Here is a 10,986-nt window from a genome sequence, read left to right on the forward strand (position 1 = left end):
CACAGAGTCCTTGAAGCAGACAAAGGGCAATACGTCGCCAGCGACCCCATATTGACTGTGAAGCTCGACCAGAGCACCTTGTGCATTTGCAGGTACAATGAACCGGATGCCAGACACTTCTTCAATGAAGGTTCCTTCCGACAGCCGCTACGCCACGTACTGAATAGAACACTTTTCGAATCAAATTCATTTTCCAATGTATCCCTCCGCGGTCCATGGAATCGCCGACTCAAATTTCCCGCGCCGCTTTCGCGCCGCCGATGAAATTTCATCCGACTTTGACAGCTGATTTCATGACGACATCCGGCCTCTTGGACACCATGGCGGTAAGTGATGGACATGTTTACCGTGTGCTCTCCATTCAATCCCTTTTTGTGCGGTTTTACAAGGATTTTCACTAGTTTAATGAACAAATTTGGAACACAGTGAAATTAGCAAAATGGCAGCATGGTAAAGGGTTAAAATTTCGTCGATTTTCAGATTGGGGGCATCTGCATTTCGCCCTCGATTCTGTTATCAACTGATAGTGCGTCAGGACTGTTTAACCCTCGTCTATATCCCATGTGAAATTCCTGTTGGTTTGAAATCTGGGTATGTTTAAAATTCCATGTTTACTTAGGGCCCTTTTTTGAGCGATTTACGTAGTTCGTAGTGTTCGTAGTGCGAGTTCTATGATGTTTTTTTACTGCTTAACGTGTGGCAGATGTGATTTATTGGGGGTATTTCTTGTAAACATGACAGCTATCGAGGGTCTTACCTTTATGATTCGCTGTAAAATGTCGACATAACGTGACAAATATTCTGATTCTTAGTTTTACTGTGTGCTGGGAGGAATTTTGATTGAAAACAGCCGAGAATTTAGCTGTGAAAGATAACGTTATAACATCGTTCAATGTGTTAACATGGCCTGGTCGGGACCATAATTTCCCGCCAATACAGTCACATGTCTTACGTTGTCAGGCAAAGAAAAACAAACTTGCATAACAACGTAGGTTCATGGTTGGTAGTATGATTAGGTTTGCAACATGAACGCAGGTGGCTTACACATGTAGTAATTTTTTTTCCCAAAAATATTTTCGTCCATACTGTAAATTGCAGAAAGCAGCAATGAAACTAGAGATAAATATTAGCTTGTTCAGCAAATATGAACAGGTTTGCGTTTCAGTGTAACTAATGTGGGGGGAAATGAACATAACTAGAAAGGTAACAGTTGTAAAGTAAATAGTTAAAACACGTCATATTTCACTTCATCTCTATCCCCTGCAAAATCTTAAAAACTGACTGTTCTGAAATGGAATATTTTTGTAAAACCCACCCCCTTGGGAGAATGTACTTTTCCGGTAGTACCTTCAGTTGAAAAGAACATTTTCACTAAAACCTTTTGCATAATTACCCCACTTTTGAATTTCACGTAAGAAAGAAGTGGTGTAAGTTTCGGTCCCTTAGCAGCTTGCCACGGAACTGCAGGGGTGTTTTTGTTAAGAAATCTTTCAAACAGGATTGCAGAATACAGTAACGATATATTACCATGCACTATGGTGTGCAGGAAGCTTAGACAAAGATGTACATTATTTGAAGAAGCTGTCATCTGCGCTGCATGGTAATTTGTGAAGTGAATCCGTCACTATTGCCTTTAAACCGTTATCATAAACATTAATATGTCAGCAGAGACCCAAGTCTGTCACCCTTGCCCCTTATCTGTCACGAAAGCCTTTAATCCCTCAGCGTTGTCCTTATCCCGTCATCATAGCTCTTAATCTCTCACCATCATCCTTAAACCGTCACCATAGCCCTTAATCCGCGACCTTTGCCCTTAATCCGTCACCACAATCCTTAATCCGTCGCCCTTTTACTTAATCTGTGATCGTTCCTCTTAATCCGTCATCCTTGCCCTTAATCTGTAATAATTTCCCTTAATCCGCCATCCTTACCCTTAATCCGTCACCTTAGTCCTTAATCCGTCACCCTTTCCCTTAATCTGTACTCATTTCCCCTAATCCGCCATCATTACCCTTAATCCGTCGCCTTAGTCCTTAATCCGTTACCCTTCGCCTTGATCTGTAATCATTTCCCTTAATCCGCCATCCTTACCCTTAATTCATCAACCTAGCCCTTAATCTGTTACCCTTTCCCATAATCTGTACTTATTTCCTTTAATCCGCCATTCTTACCCTTAATCTGTCACTTTATTCCTTAATCCGTTACCCTAGCCCTTAATCCGTTGCCCTTGACCTTCATCAGCCATCTTTGCTCTTAATCCGTCACCATCACCCTTAAACCATCATTATAGCCCTTAATCCGCGACCTTTGCCCTTAATCCGTCACCACAATCCTTAATCCGTCACCCTTTCGCTTAATCTGTAATCATTTCCCTTAATCCGTCATCTTTACCCTTAATCCGTCAACTTAGTCCTTAATCCGTTACCTTTCCCTTAAGCTGTAATCATTTCCCCTTATCCGCCATCCTTACCCTCAATCTGTAATCATTTCCCTTAATCCGCCATCCTTTCCCTTAATCCGTCACCCTGGCCCTTAATCCGTTGCCCTTGACCTTCATCATCCATCCTTGCTCTTAATCCGTCTCCATAACCCTTAATTTGTCACGAAAGCCTTGATCCCTCACAGTGGTTGCCCTCAATCAGTCACGTCGCCATAACCCTTAATCCGTCACCATAGCCGTTAATCTGTCACCCGATAACCTAATCCGTCACCTTTTCCCTTAATCTGTCATCCTTACCCTTAATCCGTCACCATAACCTTAATTAATCCATAACCCTAACCATAATCCGTTACTCTTGCCCTTAATCCATCGTCAATGTTACATCTTGTTATGACCAAATTTTAGGTCTTTTAGGCAATATAGTATATAGATATAGACCACAAATGGTATGACATGTTAGCAAAGTTGGGATGGTGCCATTGTGATGGAAAATTTGACTGGGTATCAATTTTAAGCCCTGTTTCCGAGTTAATGACTTCTCCAGGCACAGCAACATGGATGCACCCATGGGAGTATCAGTTACAGGGTACTGGTCTGGTGGGCGGACATAAGGACACAGCTGCAGTCACACAGTCTAGTACCGTGGCCACAGTGTCTAGACGTATGAGAACAAAGGGCGTTTCTTGTGTTAGAAAACAACTCATTTCTAGCGATAATATGGAGATTTCTAAACTCTAATCGAAAGTTGTGACAACATGGTGAGCAAGAAGGGATGTATCACCTCCATGTCAGCAGTGGAAACAACAACGGGGAAGCACGGCCAGAAGAGACTGGAAGAATATGGACTGTTTGAAAATAGCAACACCAGACGTTTGTTCATTAATCTCCAAGGCAGGAAAAGTTGTTGCACGTTCCGCAGACAGGACTCGACTATGGAAATTTAGATTCTGAGACTGGAAGGACAAATAACACCAGAGCCGATCTGTACAGAACCGAGGTAAGAGGCGTCTGTTTCTGTTTTTGTGCAGGTAGGTCTTTTCAGTTTTTATGTTAACGTTACGTTTTTGTGGTCATTTCAGATACCTTTCATGGCAAGGTAGAGATTTCGGCAAGTAGCCATTTTCGAAACCATCTCGACGTATGTTTGATATTCAGAATTGCTATTAAAAGTGTTATTGAAACTTTTTAGGTTTGATGAAATATGAGCAATAACTTAGCAGCCTAGAATTTAGAAATACGTCGCATTCATCCACGTTTCAAAATCATGTGCCATAGAAACGTTGAAATTCCAGAACTAATTCTAGTATGTCGCATGTCCACGTATAAGAACTAATTCCAATACAACTTATTTGTACACATTTAAAAATCTACATCCCCGACAAATGTAGACTGTTACAGTAGAAAAACTACAAATGTAGAAAAGAATAATACGTCGCACTCGTCCACGTATGAAAATCATACGCCTGACAGATGTAGAAATTCCAAAACTAATTCCAGTACATCTCACCCCTGACAAATGTAGCATTAACTGAAGACAAAGTACAAATGTACAAAAAAACAGTACGTCCCATCGTCCACGTATGAAAACCATAAATCATATGCCCGAAAAACGTAGAAATGCAATTCTAGTACATCTTTTTGTCAAGTATGAAAATGTGCAAAGCCCCCCCCCCGACAAATTAATTTAGAATTAGTTGTGTAGTTAGAAAAAATTATATGTATCATCCACGTATTAAAATTTTACGCCTGACAAACGTAAAAATTCCAAAACTAATTCCAGTACATCTCATTTGTCCACGTTTGAAAACCTCAACCCCCGACAATTGTAGAATTAGCTGAAGATAAATTAAAAATGTAGAAAAATGATACGTCGCATTTGTTCACGTGTAAAAAACATAAAAAACTAGAAAGGCAACATTTGCGGGAGCAAATGCAACTTGTTTCGCCCATTTCCCTCCCCACGCAAAAATCGACTGTGGCATAGAGGCTAACGTTTGTTGTATGTCTGCAATGTTGGTATTTGAATGAATAATTGAATTGAAGACCAGTCAGAAATGGATCTCTCCCAATTTGAAACCCTATGCATGGATGGGCTCTTCCAGGCACCCATATTCATATGCTATTATTTTTTTAGTACAACGCTACGCCACACATTTTGTTTAATGCGCTATCGATCAGCGCCGATATTCAAGACTTCCCCGCGGCCCGATAGTGTAGACATGTAACAGGGGTTTACGTAAGGAGGTTGAAAATTCTTACTGATTTACGTCATTTTTAGCCAAAAACTTTAAACAACTACTCAAAGCAAGCTCAACGTAAATTTTCACGCACTTCACAACTCTCTATTGTTAATGTTAATGTTATTGTCAACGTCCCGACACGGGATGTTTCCTAAGGTGGGAAACGTTGGGTACTTTGTGTGCACTATTGTGCGCACTAGTGTCCAATCTTGGTGACAGAGGGGTAGAAAATTCGTGTACATAGCGAGGAAATGTCAGGTTTTACCATAGTGTCCAAGCTTGCGAACTTGTAGAAATCTTTGTTTCCATGCAGTGTTGAAATAAGAAAAACACCGTGTGTGTCGAAAAATACCACCAGAAAAGTTTTGAACCTTCTCAATTGCACTTACATAACTTCAGTAGGACACAACAATAACTTATAACACAAGGATGTGAGCCAGGGAGTAGTGAAGTTGTGTCTGTACCTGTCAGAGTACTAGTAGTGCCCCTAATTAAATTGACTATTTCAACCAATCAGGTTGAGCTTGATAAATCTGCGCTCTCTCATTGGCTGACCGAATTAGTCAACCCGGCCAGATGAATAAAGATGTGACCTTAAGGTCAGTGACCCCATATGAGGAAAATAGCCGATCTTCTTCCCAAAACACCCTCTAAAATCGCATTTCGAAGTATTGTATGCCAAAAGTGCGATGGGATTCTTTAAATATTTGTTCAATGTACCACCATAGCAAATTTCAGGTCATTTGGATGTATTTCCTAGTACCGTGGCCACAGTGTCTAGACGTATGAGAACAAAGGGCGTTTCTTGTGTTAGAAAACAACTCATTTCTAGCGATAATATGGAGATTTCTAAACTCTAATCGAAAGTTGTGACAACATGGTGAGCAAGAAGGGATGTATCACCTCCATGTCAGCAGTGGAAACAACAACGGGGAAGCACGGCCAGAAGAGACTGGAAGAATATGGACTGTTTGAAAATAGCAACAACATGATGCTCAGTGGACCTTGCTCGTCCTTTAGTACAGTGGGCCTTGTGTCCATTTGTGCCAACGGCAAGGTCACAACACCGCCACACTAATAACTTCCATCTATCACACCCACACATTAGTGAAAACAACATCCCTCCAGTAAAAATGGTCACACCCAACCCAAAGCAAGAAAAAATTAGCAAGAAAACAAAAAAAAGAAAACTAGCAAGAAAAACACCCCTCCGTCAAAATAGTCACACCCAACATTAGCGAAAAGAAACACCCCTCCCAATAAAATGGTCACATCCAACATGGCCGCCCCCATCCTTGGATGCAAAAACAGAACAGGTTTTGCTATCGCAAACCTGTAATGAGGAAATGCATGCTATACTGTATACATTGCAAAAAAATATTTGAGACAACATCAATAAGGTAACATTATGTGTCCTTAATCTAGAAAAAATGATGCATTGATGTATCTCATTTCTTGTTTCAGATCATCCTGGCGTTCAGTGACTCGATTGGTAAATATCTGTCTAATCATGCCACCTTCTCTCCTGACATCTTATTTTCCCTTAATGCGCACCCTGGAGCTTCAGTATATGATTTGACTTCTGATATTTCACGTCACCCTTTTGTTGAGCCGGATGTGGTGTTCGTGCATGTGGGGACCAACAATCTCCCCATGTACCGTCCACTCAGCCGGACTCTTGATGATTTCAGTTCTCTTATTTCTGTTACCAAGTCCCGCTTCCCGTCAGCCTCTGTTGTCATCTCTAGCATTTTGCCTAGGTTTGACTATGAGGTCTATGACAGGAGGCGCCTTGAGTTGAACGCTCATTTGCTTAAAGCCTGTGTTCAAGCCAGGGTGTGTTTTTCCTTGACAATGGTAGCCGGGCTGACCGGGCCATGTTTTCAGTTGATGGTTTGCATTTGAGTAGAGCTGGTAATTTGAGTTTTGCTCGGTATCTCTCAGCCCGTTTGAAGTTGAACTTCTACTTGCAGCTGCACCGTCGCAGCTGTGAGCGTGAGGACCGCTATGTGTTCAGGGATGAGGAGTGGCCGGGGTTGGAGGCAGATGGAGGAAGGAGGAGTACAAGTACCCAGTAGCTACTAAGCTAGAGGTGAGAATGTTATATAGTGGGCCCATTAATCCTTCAGGGTGGGTAGAACAGGTTAAACAGGTAGGTACCAGGTAAGAGTAGTGAGGAGAGAATAGAAGATGAGTGTGATGTTGTTACCTGTAACAATAGTGAGGAGAAGGTAGAAGATAAGTGTGATGTACCAGGTAAGAGTAGTGAGGAGAAGGTAGGAGATGAGTGTGATGTACCAGGTAAGAGTAGTGAGGAGAAGGTAGAAGATAAGTGTGATGTACCAGGTAAGAGTAGTGAGGAGAAGGTAGAAGATAAGTGTGATGTACCAGGTAAGAGTAGTGAGGAGAAGGTAGGAGATAAGTGTGATGTACCAGGTAAGAGTAGTGAGGAGAAGGTAGAAGATAAGTGTGATGTACCAGGTAAGAGTAGTGAGGAGAAGGTAGAAGATAAGTGTGATGTACCAGGTAAGAGTAGTGAGGAGAAGGTAGGAGATAAGTGTGATGTACCAGGTAAGAGTAGTGAGGAGGAGGAGACAGGAGATAAGTGTGATGTACCAGGTAAGAGTAGTGAGGAGAAGGTAGGAGATAAGTGTGATGTACCAGGTAAGAGTAGTGAGGAGAAGGTAGGAGATAAGTGTGATGTACCAGGTAAGAGTAGTGAGGGCAGGGAAGAAGATAAGTGTGATGTATCAGGTAAGAGTAGTGAGGAGAGGGTAGGAGATAAGTGTGATGTACCAGGTAAGAGTAGTGAGGAGGAGGAGAGAGGAGATAAGTGTGATGTAACAGGTAAGAGTAGTGAGGAGGAGGAGAGAGGAGATAAGTGTGATGTTGAAGAGAGTTTAGTCTATGCAAAAACACCAGTGGTTTCAGTGCTCTTTCCATTCTTTATTAATTTCCAAGGCAAGTTATTTACTGTACAGGCAAGTAGCAAATGTATTCAGGTGTGTAAACTGCAAAAGATGGTTAGTGAGGTATGTGGACTCTGTATTTCATGTAAAAACCTTAGTTTAGATGGTTGTTTTCTCGGTGATGAAAATAAAATTGTAGAAGTTCATGGTAAGATGGTATCTGTAACATTTTTAGGTCGTGGGGGAGGCAAAACTATCAATTTCCATCCAGATAGGCCATGTTTCACAGCCTGTGCCTACTGTAAGAAACCATCTACATTTCAATTTGATGAGTATAGGCATCCACAGGGATGGAATGAAGCACTCAAATTTGTCAGAAGGTTCAATTTTATGTAACTATTGTTATCAGTGTTTATATAGATCAGGTAAGCTTGTTAAGGGTGAGGAGAATCTAGAAAAAAGACTAGAAATGTTAAAAGAATTTGATTCAAAACATAGCCCAGAAAATGTACCACAATTAGCTTTGCACCAAGTTTCTTGTAAGGTAGGTGAAATGTTTTTGGATAACAAATCTCTGCTTCTTGTTGATGCCTATGATATATATGTAGAAACTGTTCAAATGCTTCTTAATGAATTTGAACATGATAAACAGAGTGATGAAGATGATGCATTATATTTTAGTGCCAAGTGGCTATTAGTTGGACTCTTCAGTGATCTGGGAAACTTTTTAATAATTCACAAAAGTTCAAGTAAATGCAACAGATTAAGTGTACTGTTATACTATAAAGACTGTGATTTGATTAAATCTCTACATTTGGCTGTATCTGCTGCAAGGTTAGATATTTACAGGCATGATCTTGAGTTGAAGTCCATTCAGTCTAATGTTGCTTCCATGTTCACAGATGTAAATAAAGACACAATTAATTCTACTCTTTTATCTTCTTTGATGTATATGAATAGTTTGATTCATAGAGAATCCTCCAAATTCATTGATAAGTTTGTTCAGAGTCAAATCTCCTTGCATGAAATTGATCTGTTGCAAATTTCAAAAGAAAAATAAATCCTGTTGTATGGAACTTTATTGTTGTGCTTACTATGCAAAAGTCTGAAATTCCTATGTCTGATTCTGAATCATTTGACATGAATGAAGATTATTTATCATTTCTTAAGGATTAGTCCAGCCATAGTTCTTCCAAGTTTTTGAGATGCCTCTTTTTACTACTTTTCTTATCTTATTTATTGTCTCTGAGGGTCAGTGTAGTTATCCTTTCCATATGATTAATTCATTGATTCATTCTTATAGTCAGTCTACTGATCTAATGCAATTGTAAAATCGTCTTGGTGTTTGTTGTTCCACTGATTCTCATAATAGATTTATTGCTCGTATGTTAAATCAATTGAAATTGGAGGATAATTATTTCAATTTGACAGAAGGTTCCTTTACTGTAGCTTCCATAGACAATATAAATAGTGGTAGCCCCCATGCAGCTGTGACAGGTAGTCCCCGTGGGTGGAATGGTACTTCTATTCAAGCCGTCCAACCCAAACCTAAAACTCTTCTTGTTTCTAAGCCAAATTCAACATCTGTATGTTCTAGTGAAGATATCTCTGTAGACATAGATAATGTTGCTGAAAATGATGAGCCTGTTTCAAAAAAGATTAGATTAGTTTCAAAGTTTAGGCAATAAAAAAGATCTCAAAACGAAATTGATAGTACATGTATTTTATGGGTTATGAATAATTCTTCATATGATATATATATAATATGATATAAATCTGTGTATAATTTTTATATAATATAATGTAATATGGTAATTTGATATATGAATCTTAACATAATAGTAAAATAACGATGCTGAATGGATGGTGAATGAGTGTGAGTGTTTTATACTTATGTGATATGGATAATCAAAGAACAGTAAGTATGACAAATAGAAATTAACACGCTTTCTGTTTTTGCATTAGGTGGAGTTGGACCCCAGATCAGCTGAGGACATGCTTCTTGCAGCTCATTGTCCATACCTTTCATTTCTTTGATTGGCAATATATCATGATTGAGATAATGAGTGATGTAATTCAGATATGATAACATGCCTTGAATCATTGTGAATGCAGAATTTTATATGATACTCAAATTTTCATAAAATAATGTGAAATATTATCTGTTTTATACGGGTGATGTTCTGCTTTGGATGCTCATTAGACAGCTGTTTTAGTTAATCATATCTTTCGGCATGATTGGAACTATATCACTTGGAATTATATCATTCTGGTCAAAAAAGGTCAGATGTTTGGCAACAGATACCAGATACTAGTACCTGAGATGAGATTAAAAGTCTTGTTTCCAATTCGTCATTGATATTTTTGAATCACATATTTGTTCAATAAAGTTTGGCATGAAGTTGACATATATGGCTCTTTCTATATTTATTTTGGACAGTAGAAAGGGTAATTTATCATATAATTTAGATGAAGGTAGGACAGAGAAGAAAGGGTTTTAGAATCACTCCTTTTTTATTTCTTATATGTACAATATAATATAATAATTATTATATATATTTATATATTAGGCCACATTACTGACAGTACACCACTTTCTGCTGAGCATGACTTTAAGTATATGATACTTAACCAGTACACTGTAGGGTATAGAATATAACCAGTAAACTGTAGGGTAAATCCTGGTATTGCTGGAGTTTCTTAGGTTATTGGGAACCGGCAAACTCTTGATTAGATGGATCAGATTATTTCATAGTGAAAACCTTAATAACCAGAAAGGCAGTGTAAGCTTTGCAACCAGATACATAGTGTTTACCTTCACGTGGTCTAGTCTTGCAAACTACTGCTCTCATATTTTTGCTCAAACACATTCGTATGTATGGTGACCTCCAGATCTGTAATGTTGGTTGCTACATTATGTAATTGAACACCACAGGGTGTCTGCTGTTTACCAGTAACCATGGTTGCAGCCGTCTGGGCTAGGTCGTTGACCCTATTTGTTGGGGAGCGGGAAGAGGAGGAAGAGACGTGGCAAAAACAATATAATGATAATGCTAATTAAATGTGCATTAGTCTGTGTAGATGATCGCTATATTTAAGAGATTGCACTGGGTTTCTATTTTGTCACGGTTTCTTCCTGTTGCTAGGTAGAAAGCCCGACAGAAACGCATAAAGGGACGTCAAAAACAAGCCGAAACACAACCTCTGCTTGGAACATCCTTGCTATAAAATGCAAAGTGATCTGTGATGGCCGCGCGCGGCTTACGAGTGGTGCGTTCTATTCTGGAAACAAAATGACCGCTCCGTGTGACATGGCCTCGCGCGGATTGGGGGCATCTGCATTTCGCCCTCGAAATCGATAAGAAGTTATATACCGACAGAAAGAAGAATCTTTGCT

At 39.6% G+C, this 10,986-nt stretch overlaps 1 long non-coding RNA gene across 2 annotated transcripts; it reads left to right on the forward strand.

Moving 5' to 3' along the window:
- Positions 1 to 141: 141 nt before the first annotated feature.
- LOC136423631 (uncharacterized) lies at positions 142 to 9,995 on the forward strand. Of its 2 annotated transcripts, none has more exons than XR_010753767.1 (4): positions 142 to 591; positions 6,145 to 6,172; positions 6,654 to 6,772; positions 9,555 to 9,995. It is a non-coding gene; the product is annotated as an uncharacterized lncRNA (long non-coding RNA). The 2 variants fall into 2 exon arrangements; XR_010753768.1 differs by having other exon boundaries at positions 142 to 326.
- Positions 9,996 to 10,986: the final 991 nt, after the last annotated feature.

The sequence above is a fragment of the Branchiostoma lanceolatum genome, chromosome 17 (genome assembly GCF_035083965.1).
Source record: "Branchiostoma lanceolatum isolate klBraLanc5 chromosome 17, klBraLanc5.hap2, whole genome shotgun sequence".
In the NCBI taxonomy this organism is placed as follows: domain Eukaryota; kingdom Metazoa; phylum Chordata; class Leptocardii; order Amphioxiformes; family Branchiostomatidae; genus Branchiostoma; species Branchiostoma lanceolatum.